The sequence below is a fragment of the Arvicanthis niloticus genome, chromosome 19 (assembly GCF_011762505.2).
Source record: "Arvicanthis niloticus isolate mArvNil1 chromosome 19, mArvNil1.pat.X, whole genome shotgun sequence".
Lineage (NCBI taxonomy): Eukaryota > Metazoa > Chordata > Mammalia > Rodentia > Muridae > Arvicanthis > Arvicanthis niloticus.
In genome coordinates, this window is record NC_047676.1 from 6,986,009 (window position 1) to 6,998,012 (window position 12,004).

The following is a 12,004-nucleotide window of genomic DNA, read 5'->3' on the forward strand; positions in this document are numbered from 1 at the left end:
AGCAGTAAAACCCTAACTAAGACAGAAGTTGGTACCAGGGACTTGGGTATAGGCCTGACCATACTTTTGTCTGGAAGAATGTGGATTTGGGGACTTTGAATATGGGAACAGTGGGATGCTTTAAATGGGGCTTAAGGGGTTATCCTAGTAAGAATATGAAAGGCTTTGTTGCTGCAATTGATTTGAACAAAAACAGCCTAGAGACTGTTTTTGTAGTATTTTTGTGAAGAAAGTGGCTACTTTTTGCCCTTGTCTGACAAGACTGTCTGAGTCAGGTAAAGAGATTTATATTAATTGCATTGATAAAGGAAGTTTCAAAAAAGCCCAGCAGAGATTTGTTCTCTGGTTAAGTCTCATGAAGATCATTTTGAACAAGCTTAGCAAGCTTGGAACAGAAAAATGTAAAATATATACTCCATGTCTTAAAGGGGCACTAGGAAGTGAAATGGAACGAATTCTATGTTCTAGGAGATAACAGATTAAAGGATTTGGTGGCAAGATCCTATCCAGCTAAGTTTAGATCCATATTGGTATATATCTTTAATCCTCGAAGACAAAGTCAAAAAGATTTCTGAGTGCATGCCCATCCTAATACAAAGTAGGTTGTAGGTGAAGAAAATCTTAAATCCAGGCATGTGGTGGCACACACCTTTAGTCCCAGCATTACAGGAGACAGAGCCATGCAAATCTCTGAGTTCAAGCTCAATCTACAGAGAGATTTCCAGGAAAGCTAAGTTTAGGCAGTGAGGGAGTTGGAAAATAGAAACCTGGTAATAGCAAAAGAGCAGCCATGTTCCAGTGCCAGCAAGCAGTAGAATATGGCAGCTTCAGCCATGTGGCTCTGGCTTTAGAGTAAAAAACAGAGGGTACAACTGGGACAGTTGAGGCTGGTTATCTAGAGCTAAGAAGTTAGTGGTGTTTAGGAAGATACCAACATTACTGAGGTAAAATCTTCTGGGAATTATTTTCTGAGCACACAAAGAAGCTGTGTTTCAGAGATAGCCAAGGTTGTAGGTTGTGCTGCAGCTGTACTTGGTAATATGTAAGAGTCACCCAGGTGGTACTGCTTTTGAAGGCATTAAGGGGTTATGAAGAACAACTGAGGCTTGACACTGTGAGAGGCCATGGAAGGCCATTGGTGAAGGAGCAGCCTCAGTTGTAGTCGATGTACCAGGAATGAAGGGGTCAGGAAAAGGAGTTGAGGCTTGGCCCCATGAAGAGATCCTATGAGAGGCTATTTGTGAAGCCTAGTTGCAGTGGAAGACCCCACTGTATTAGAGATTCAAGCACCATGGGACTATGAACAAGAACAGCAGCAACAGTGGTGTGGATGACACTGAGTTTAGAATGCTACAGAAGGCAGAGCTGGAGAAGTGATGTCAACCCATTGGAGGAACCCAAAAGGTCATAAGTGGATCTCCAACATTGAAACAAGAAGCTGTAACATTGAAGTTGCCTTGGAGACCAAAAGATTTTTGAGATGCCAGACCCATAGAATATCTCCTGAGGAATGCTGCTAACATGGATTGGAACCAGCCCAGGAAAACAAGTTTGTTGCAGTCAACAAAAACGAAGAAGAAGTTGGAGATCTGAAAACTGCTTTGATATCAAACATGGAAATGCAGAGTTTGAAATTTGCCCAGCTGGTTTCCTATCTTGATTCAGGGATTACAGTTAGATGATTGGATGGATATCAGAAGAGACTTTGAACTTTGGACTTTTGACATTGTTGATACTGATATAGACTATGGGGATTTTAGAAGTTGGACTAAAGATACTTTTAAAATTATGCTATAGCTAGATATGGACCCAGAGACTGACGTGGTTGAACTAGTCTTTAGGAGCCAGGGAGTTAAATGTCATGGTTTATATATGGTTTGCCCAGGGAGTAGCAATGTTGGGATTTGTGGCCTTGTGGGAGGAGGTGTGATCTTGTGAGTGTGGGCTTTAATACCCTTGTCCTAGCTGCCTGGGAACAGTAGTCTGCTAGCAGCCTTCAGATGAAGATGTAGAACCCTCAGCTTTTCTTGTCCCATTCCAGCCTGGATGATGCCATGCTCCCTCTTGATGACACTAGACCAAACCTCTGAATCTATAAGCCAGCCACAATTAAATGTTGTCCTTTATAAAACTTGCCTTGGTCATGGTGTCTGTTCACAGCAGTAAAACCTTCAGACAACTAGGCTGTTTAAGATTTCCTTAGCTAATGCATTTAATCTAAATATCTTCACTTTATTAGAAGACAGGGTATTCTGGACAGGAATCAAAGCAGCCAAATTCTTCACCTAGCACACACACACACACACACACACACACACACACACACACAAACACACACACACACACACACAGAGAGAGAGAGAGAGAGAGAGAGAGAGAGAGAGAGAGAGAGAGAGAGAGAGAGAGAGAGAGAGATATTTTGTTTAGGCCACATAGTAACATTCTTTGCCTGTGAATCCTCTTGAGCCAGGTCCCCACAGTTCAAGTCACCCTCAGCACCAATGTCTTCCATATTCTCACTAATATGACCCATTAAGCCCATCCTAAAATAATCCCCTGCTTTTCAAATTTTAATCCATATTCCTCAAAACATGGTAAGACCTATCACAACAAATATCAGAGTGTCCAGTACTAAGTTGTGTCTTAGGGTGTCATTTTTCTGTAGGGACAACATAATTAAGGCAACTCTTCAAAAGCAGTTAATTTGAGCTGGCTTATATTTTTAGAGGGTTAGTCCATTATCGTCATGGTAGGAAGCATGGTAGGATTTAGGCAGACATGGCACTTGGAGAGCCAAGCGTTCTTTTTCTTTATTTGCAGGCAGCAGATGGTGGCTGTCTTCTGGAGGCAGCAAAGAAGAGGCTCTGGATCACACTGGCCAGAGTTGACTATAAGTTTGAGACACCAAAGCCCCACCTCACTGTGTCATTCTTCCTGTAGCAAGACTACACCTCAACAATGCCACTTCCCATGGATCAAGCATGTTGAAACTACCACTGTCTCCTTGTAACATAATAATTAAACCCTAAAGATTAGAATCAACTATAAATAAATAGGCATAGACTAAGATAAATAAATAGGCACAGACTAAGATTTTAATAAAAAGACATAAACTCCCTGAGTTGATTGAAGCCTCCTGCTCCCCCCACCCAAAAAAAACCCTGCTACCTATAGGAAACACACCTCAACATCAAAGATAGCTGTCACTTCAGAGTAAAGGTTTTTTTAAAAAAAATTTCAGGTGAATAGACCTCAGATGGGAGCTGGTGTAGCTATTTTATCATGTAACAAAATAGAATTCAAACCCAAATTAATCAAAAAGCAAACCAAACAGGAACACTTCAAACTCATCAAATGAAAAATTCACAAAGATGATTTTTCAATTGTTAACATCTGTATAAAAATGCAAAGATTCATGACTAAAAGAGAAACATTTCCAAGCTTAATCCCACATTGGTCTTAACATATTAATCATTGGAAGGTTCAATACCCCACTCTCACAAATGGACAGTTATCCAGTCAAAAGCTAAACAAAAAAGTTCCATCAATAACAAACATTATAGCAAACAGAGGTGACATATATCTGCAGAACATTTCACCAAAAACAAAACGAATATACCTTTTTTTTATAGCTCATAGGAAATTTCTCCCAAACTAACTACATACTTGGTCATAAAGCAATTCTTGTCAGACATAAGAGAATTGAAATAACCCACTACATCCTTTCAGACCATCATGGATTAGACCAGAATTTCAAGCATAACAGAAACAACAGAGATCCTAAAATCACATGGAATCTAACCAACTCTCTCCTGAATGAAAAATAGTTTTCAATGTACAGCTAAGGCCAATAATCCTTAATTATTCCACAGAAATAGAAAGGAAGGAAATTTTTCAAAATTAATTTTATGAGGCCATGGTAACACTGATACTCAAAATACACAAAGATTCAAAGAAGAAAGACAATTTACATCAAGCCTATAGCCAACATCAAATTAAATGAAGAGAAACACAATGAAATTTCAGTAAAATCAGGAATGAGGCAAGGTTCTCCACTCCCTCCATATTTATTCAATATAGTATTTGAGGTTGTAGCTAGATTAATTAAAATACTGAATGGAATAAGTGGATCCAAATAAGAAATGCAGAAGGCAAGTACTATTATTAGCAGAAGGATAGTAACTACAAATGACTGATCAGGGGAACAACACCCTTCACAATAGCCAAAAGTAATATAAAATATTTTGTGTCTCACTGTTATGAAAAGTCTTTTATTATTAAAACATCTTAAATGCCATATTCTGTAGATAGATCTCCGAAGTGTTTGAAAAACACCTATATATCTAAGGGATATATACATATGTAGATGTTGCTTTTTTTCTAGCTATTTATCTGTTTAAATTGGAAAACAGCTACAGGAGGGCAAACAAAGCTTATTTTTGTAATTATGGAACTAGCTAATGAACTAGATAAAGAACTAGCTAACAAGAGCACAGCTTTAGTTAAATGACCACCAGCTTGTATCTTAAAGAGTTTGAAATAGTAGCTTTTAAGGACTGTAATTGTTTATGTAGGATATCTAAAATATGGTGAAAACATAATAGAGTATTTGGTAATCTAAAGAATCTTAAACTTGTATCAATATATCAATAAATTTTATATCGATGTAAGTTATTTGTCCTGTTGATGATGTTTAGTTTAAACAGATTCAAAGATCTATTATTTCATCCTATTATTTATATATCCCCTCCTGTTCTTTTCATCTCCTCTCCACCACTTGGCCCTAGGACAAGAGTGAAGAGAAAGAAGGATGAAAGAAAGAGAAAGAAAGGGAAAGAAAGAGATCCCTGAATCTTACTATTTTTGCTTTGTTTCCTCCCAGACCAACACCTCCTTAAAGGATGGCAAACCTTCATCACCCAAGGAACAACCCACCCAGTCTCTTGGGAATGGACTCTTTTCTCTTATGATGGATGCATATCTTTAAGTTTTCCAAACTCTGCAAAATGAAAGAAATCCATCTGACAAATTTTATTTCTTTGGTTACTGTTGGGCTGTGGGCACCCATGTGAGCATGTGTCCCATTGGGCTAAATTGTGGGTCCCACATGTCTGCCCCTCCAAGGGGCTAGGGCCGTAGCTCAGGTGTGAAGAAGCACAGGAAGTTGACTGAATTCGCTCCATGCCGCATCAGGAAGATTTTGGGCTGTGGGAAGCTGGTGACTACGATCTATGGGTAGAGAGAACACAGTCTGAGACCACCCCCATGGGGGCCAGAATCTTGGGTTGGAGATCCCTCAGCCAGGAGGTGGCCGGGGACTAACTGGTCTCAAGACCTTGGGCTCTCAGGCACCACTGAGAGGCCAAAGAAGAACCAAGATGGGGGGCATACGGGCTGGATTGACCTGCAGCTGAAGAGGCGAGGGAGAGAAGATGAGCTCCGGTGGTGCCCCTCGGGAGAGGGCTCTTGGTCATGGCAATTTGTTTGACTTGGTCATGGCTGACTCAGCTAGTTGGCTTGAGTTGGCCGCCTCCATGGAACATAGAGAGGTCCTCAGCAGGAGATTATATGGCTTGGTAGTTGAAGACCTTCTCCATGGTTCCCCATAGTTGGCCCCAAAGATGAGAGATAGTCCATGATCTTAAAAATCTTCATTGTCATTGTGGAAATGGATGAAGCTATAGCCTGTATTCTCAGGGCAGGCCTAAGGTTAAATACCTTTTGCAAAGAGGAGGGTCTGGGAAGGAATGCTTAATTGGCTATGCCCTCTGGCCTTTAGGTATCTCACAAATATGGAGATGTCTTGAGGCTCTGAGGCCTGTAGTCATGCCCTCTACCTGTGCTCCTTGACCGATAGCCACAAACCTCTCTTTGGGCAGGGCCATGAAGGACTGTGGCTATGTGAAACCAGGGGTCCCAGGAGCAATCCCAAACTCCTACCATCCCTTTAGGGTCTCTGGGGTTCAAAGCATGCTCGATGAGTTACCCAGCTGCCTCTCACAGCCCACTGCCCTGAAACTCCTCCTTTTACATTTTTTTAAAAAGGTGAGGCATCACTGAAGTGACTGTTTGTTGTGAAAATTTTGGATGAGGTGGAAGTATCAAAAGAAAACACTATACAGGCTGTAGGGGATAGCACAATTAAGTCACAGTGTAAGAAGGTTGAGGGTGGGGGTTGGGAAGGCAAGGCATCAATGAACCAATTGTTTCACAGGTTTGTACAGTTTGAGGGTAATAACATCTGATTAATCTGGATAGACATTATATTTTCCTTAGTAACATGTAACTTTCGCCAAGTTCAGTAGCCATTTGACTTTGGCAAGAGAGTACATCTGCAGCTGGAAGCTCTAAGTCTGTCTGCTGTAGAACTCAGCACATGTTTCTGGATCTCAGCATGTGTCTCGAGAGGCTTCAGTCAGATGAGTGTCTGGAGGAAGGCAACTTGTTTTCCTAGGCAGGTTCCATGAGATGGGGTTGTCTCCACTGAATTTGTGAGAGGGGCACTGTCCTTTTCCTTTGTGTGGGTAACCTGTAGGGTGGTCACAACAGAAGAGCAGAACCCCAGCAGGGGGATGTCTTCAAAGGGTGGGTAGCAAGTACTAAGCTACTTGGGAGTAAGCACCGCATGGTCTGCTGTTATAATCCTAAGAAAGCAAGGGTGTTTGAGGAAATTTAGTCCTGGAAGGCATCTTTGAGTGCTTTGGATGGCTGAGAAAGAAAAACATCATGTTAATTAGGTATCTGGGATAGGCAGCAAACCCCTACCATCCCTTTAGGGCCTCTAGGGTTCAAGGCATGCTTAACCAGTTACTCAGCTATCTCTACAGCTCACTGCCCCATGGATTATCTCTAGAATTTTTTTCCTGATAGGTAATGGAGCTTGATTATTATTAAAAAAAAGAACAAGCACATAAATTTTTAATATTTTTTTCAGGCTTGTTGGAATATAGAAACTTGTATTCTTTAAACTTTTACATATTGCATTATAACTTTTATAAAAGTTTAAAGTTTCTAATGCATTTGCTATTAATCATTGATCTATATTCTTATTTCTTGATGGCAATGATCCTGGCAAACCTGTATGTGATCGAATATGAGTTATATATATTGGAAGATCACTGTTTCAGATTACTAGTTACAGTTGTATACATAACAATCTTTATTCTGAATCTGTAATAATTTGAGGAGTTTCTATATGGAAAAGAAGCATCTCCACATATTGAGAGCCAGTAACTATATTAAGAGGTTTTTGGAAATCTGGTATAAACATGAGAATTCAGATTTCTGAACTGAGCATGTAGATGCTGAGTTATGTTACTCATGTTTTCTGACTTATAACCTTCTCTTCTTGATTTATTGCCATTTGTATAAAAGGCTTTTAAAATTGGTATTCCTCTCACTAGCTGAGGAAGAATCCAATTAGGTTTTTGGTTTTGTGTTTAAGTAAACTAAACTTGCTTGATTTTCTGGTATTTGTTGTTAATTTCTTCCCAAAATTACTGCAAGTTTTTTTGCCAATCCTCATTGAATACACATAATGGAATAATTTCAGCATTCGTGTAAGACACTGTAATCTCTGATGGGGTTTATTCCCGTTAATTCATGAAGTCTTATTCTTCCTTTCACAATCAAATAAAAAACTTTTCTGTATAGGTTTATAACTTTTTGCTCTGTTTATGTGTTTTAAATATCTATTCTAAAATATTATATTTTAACATTCCAGTCTTAATTAAATCTTAAATAAACATTTTGCCCATTATTTCACTATATTCAAGCATTTTGTTTGTCTTGTCTCTATGAGCTACATAGAATTCAATGTCTTTACATTTTTTAAGATTTTGCCATTTGCAGTCATACATCCCATGACCAGATATCCTTGCCATTTTTCTACCAGTTAGTGTTTTTTTCATTTTGATGAGTATATAGCTATACCACTGCACACAACATTCACTGGAGAAGACAGAAATTTTTTCTTTGCTTTTGTAGGTCTTTATCTTATAGCCAGTGGTGCTACACTCATTTTGTAGTTCTTTCCTCAGTAGTAGCCATTCAATTCTATGGGCTATAAGGTGCTATAGGTCTAAAGGCTGTTGCTTTTCATTAGTTTTGATCCCATCAGTGTTTGATGAATCATCAGTAAATCATGGTTTTGCCAAATGTTATTAATATTCCATTGGTCCCCACAGTTTAATAGTTGCATCTTCTTGTGGAGGGGTGGGCAGAGTAGGTAACTGAGCTATTTCCTCAGTGTGAGAAGGCACAGGTATCTTTGCACCCACATCCTGTTCATGAAGAGAATTCAGATAGGTACCAGTTCCATCTAACAGCATTCCTTCTATGGGTAATCCTGAGATGTATTCTTCCTTTGAATTTGACTCTGGCTTTACTATCATTGCAAACAGAGTCCTTATGACAATAGGGTGGTTGGCAATGACTGAGTATAAGGTTCTCCGTGCCTTGTGAAATGTCCAGATTTATTTCTCAAACAAAGAATATTTTTTTCAGCCAGGCAGTGGTGGCGCACGCCTTTAATCCCAGCACTTGGGAGGCAGACGCGGGTGGATTTCTGAGTTTGAGGCCAGCCTGGTCTACAGAGTGAGTTCCAGGACTACACAGAGAAACACTGTCATGAAAAACCAAAAAAAGAGTATTTTTTCTCCATATACATAAAGTATTTGCATTAGAAGTCAATAGGTGGCCAGTCTGGGCCCAAGCACTGAGCAGATCCCGGGCAGCAGCTCTGTCCCCAATCTCACAGAACCCAGAGGAAGTGGGGTTCCCAGGAGCTCTAAACCAGGCAGTATCTTAGGTAAGAAGATAGCAATACCTGCCCCAAACAGGGAGTAACTGGGACCCACTGGGACCCAGAAATTTACTCCTGGCCCAGAGCACTGGTTTCTTCCTGTCTGTGGCCAAGCACTGAGCAGATCTTGGGCCTCAGCTCTAACCCCTGTAATAATACCCACACCATACAGTTCTGAAACAACCAAAATAATAAGAAAGACAGGCTCCAGTCAGAGACACTGAGTGCAGGTAGCACTATGGAGATCCAGATGTCAAAAGGAAAGCTCAAGAACATAAGCATCAGCAACCCAGGGTACTTGGCATCATTAGAACCTAGTTCTCCCACACTAGAAAGTCCTGAATTCCCCAAATCACTGGGAAAGCAAGATTCAGATTTAAAATCACTTCTAATGACGATGATAGAGGACTTTAAGAAGGACATAAATAACACTCTCAACGAATTTGAGGAGAACACAGGTAAACAGGTAGAAGCCCTTAAAGTGGAAACACAAAAATCCCTTAAAGAATTACAAGAGAACACAACCAAACAGGTGAAGGAATTGAACAAAACCATCCAGAACATAAAAATGGAAGTAAAAACAATAAAGAAATCACAAAGGGAGACTACCCTGGAGATAGGAAACCTAGGAAAGAAATCAGAAGGCATAGATGCAAGCATCACCAACAGAATACAAGAGATAGAAGAAAGAATCTCAGGTGCAGAAGATACCATTGAAAATATTAACACAACTGTCAAAGAAAATGCAAAATGTAAAAAAGTTCTTAATACAAAACATCCAGGAAATCCAGGACACAATGAGAAGACAAAAGCTAAGGATAATAGGTATAGATGAGAGTGAAGATTCCCAACTTAGAGGGCCAATAAATATCTTCAACAAAATTATACAAGAAAACTTCCCTAACCTAAAGAACGAGATGCCCTGAAACATACAAGAAGCCTACAGAACGCCAAAAGGACTAGATGAGAAAAGAAATACCTCCCATAAAATACCTCACATAAAAATCACAACACCAAATGCACAAAACAAAGAGAGAATAATAAATACAGTAAAGGAAAATGTCAGGGGCAGCTTTGCTTATATACTGAAGGTCTAAAATCAGCCATAGGCCTCAGTCAGTCTGCTAATACAAAGTCTCGGGTTTCTGTGGAAAAACACTGAGACAGATAATTATAAGATATTGTAAATGGGCAGCTTTGGTGGAAATTTACCAGCCTGGATAGGAATGAGTAGTCAGTCATAGGTCTTGTGGATACTCATAGACCTTGGGTAGCCTTGGTGGATACCTTAAATAAGGACAAGTGAATCATAGGCGGAGTCATAGTGCCCTGTCCCCTGAACCTTCACCCAGCTGACACTCTCTTCTGGAAGATATCTGTACTCCCCCTGAACACCTACACTGCTGCGTCATCCCCTTCCCCACATCCTGCTTCTATGTGCATATAACCCCTGTGTGAAAAAAGTAAAATCAGCTGTTTTACCAGCCTATAGACAAGCCACTCATTCTTTGTGTCCCCTGTCCTCCAGTCCTCTCTTCCAGGTCTTCTGATCCCAGTTCAGTGCCCCGTGGGACTGGGACAGGAAAAAGGCCAAGTAACATATAAAGGCAGACCTATCAGAAATACACTAGACTTCTCACCAGATACTATAAAATCGAGAAGATTCTGGAAAGATGTCATACAAACTCTAAGAGAACACAAATGCCAGCCCAGGCTACTATACCCAGCAAAACTCTCAATTACCATAGATTGAGAAACCAAGATATTCCATGACAAAACCAAATTTATACAATATCTTTCCACAAACCCAGCATTACAATGCATAATAGCAGGAAAGCTCCAATACAGGGAGGGAAACTATACCCTAGATAGAACAAGAAAGTAATCCTCTTCCAACAAATCCAAAAGAAGATAGTCACCTCTAATAACATAATTAAAGATAATTCTACCTCTAATAACAAAAATAACAGGAAGCAACAATCACTGTTCCTTAATATCTCTTAACATCAATGGACTCAATTCCTCAATAAAAAAAACCATATGCCTAATTGGACTAGATTTGTAAACAGGACCCAGCAATATGCTGCATACAGGAAACCCACCTCAGTGACAAAGACAGACACTACCTTAAAGTAAAAGACTGAAAAACAAATTTTCAAGCAAATGGTCTTAAGAAACAAGCTTCTAAATCCTCCAGCCTGAGAACACAAAGGGAAGGACTCATGGCTCCACCTGTATAGGTAGTTGAGGGTGGCCTTGTCAGACATCATTGGAAGTGGAGGGCATTGGTGCCTGAAAGTTTGAATTCCCTAGTGTTGGAAAATTTGAGGGCAGGGAGGCAGGAATAAGAGGATGGTGGGAGCACACCCTCATAGAAACTCCCAGAATTATATGGATTAGACATGACAGAGGCAGCCTGCCAGAAGACTAGATTTCAGAATTCAAACAAAAAATTATCTTGACATTAAAATTTGTTTTGAGAATTGTATATTGCAGAATACACAGCCTTGGTGTATCTACTCATTAAGCAAGCTGAGCAGATCTGCTCAAACCTCTGAGGTCCTGGAATTTCAGCTGGATGCAGTGAAGACAGAGATGTCAAAAGCTTATTAATTTACTCTTTCCTGCCCCCTTCTAATATCTCAATGCCTGCAATCAACTTGAAGAAGTTAATGAAGAGTCAGCACCCCTATTCCCTGGGCTTGAGGACTAAGGTGGTTAATATTGGACTATCTTTCTAGGGAAAGGTAGTGGTTTTGTTGGAACAGGGAGGAATATCTAGGATTTATTTTATAGCCATAACCTATTGGTAGAAATAAGTATAATTTTTATTAAGATGAAGTTATAATTTCTTAAATTTACTTTGATTTCAAATGTAAGGTTTTCATTAGTACAAGATTATAATTGATATAAAAGTGAGATTAATATTGTTACTCTCATAGGCATTGTGCCTATATAACACATTTAGGAGTACAAGGCTTAGACCCAGTTCTTTAACTTTTCTAACTGATTTGAGATGGTTGTCTTGTGAGTTAAGGGCCTATAGCAATTGCATGGCTCAGAGCTTACTGTTAGGGTATTTTCTAGATTTTAATTAGAAATAGCAAAAAGGAATGAACAGACAACAGTTTAGATTGCTTTACATAGATAGTTGGTTTTCAAAAATGTCAGAAATCCACAGAATTGATGTTACAAGCATTC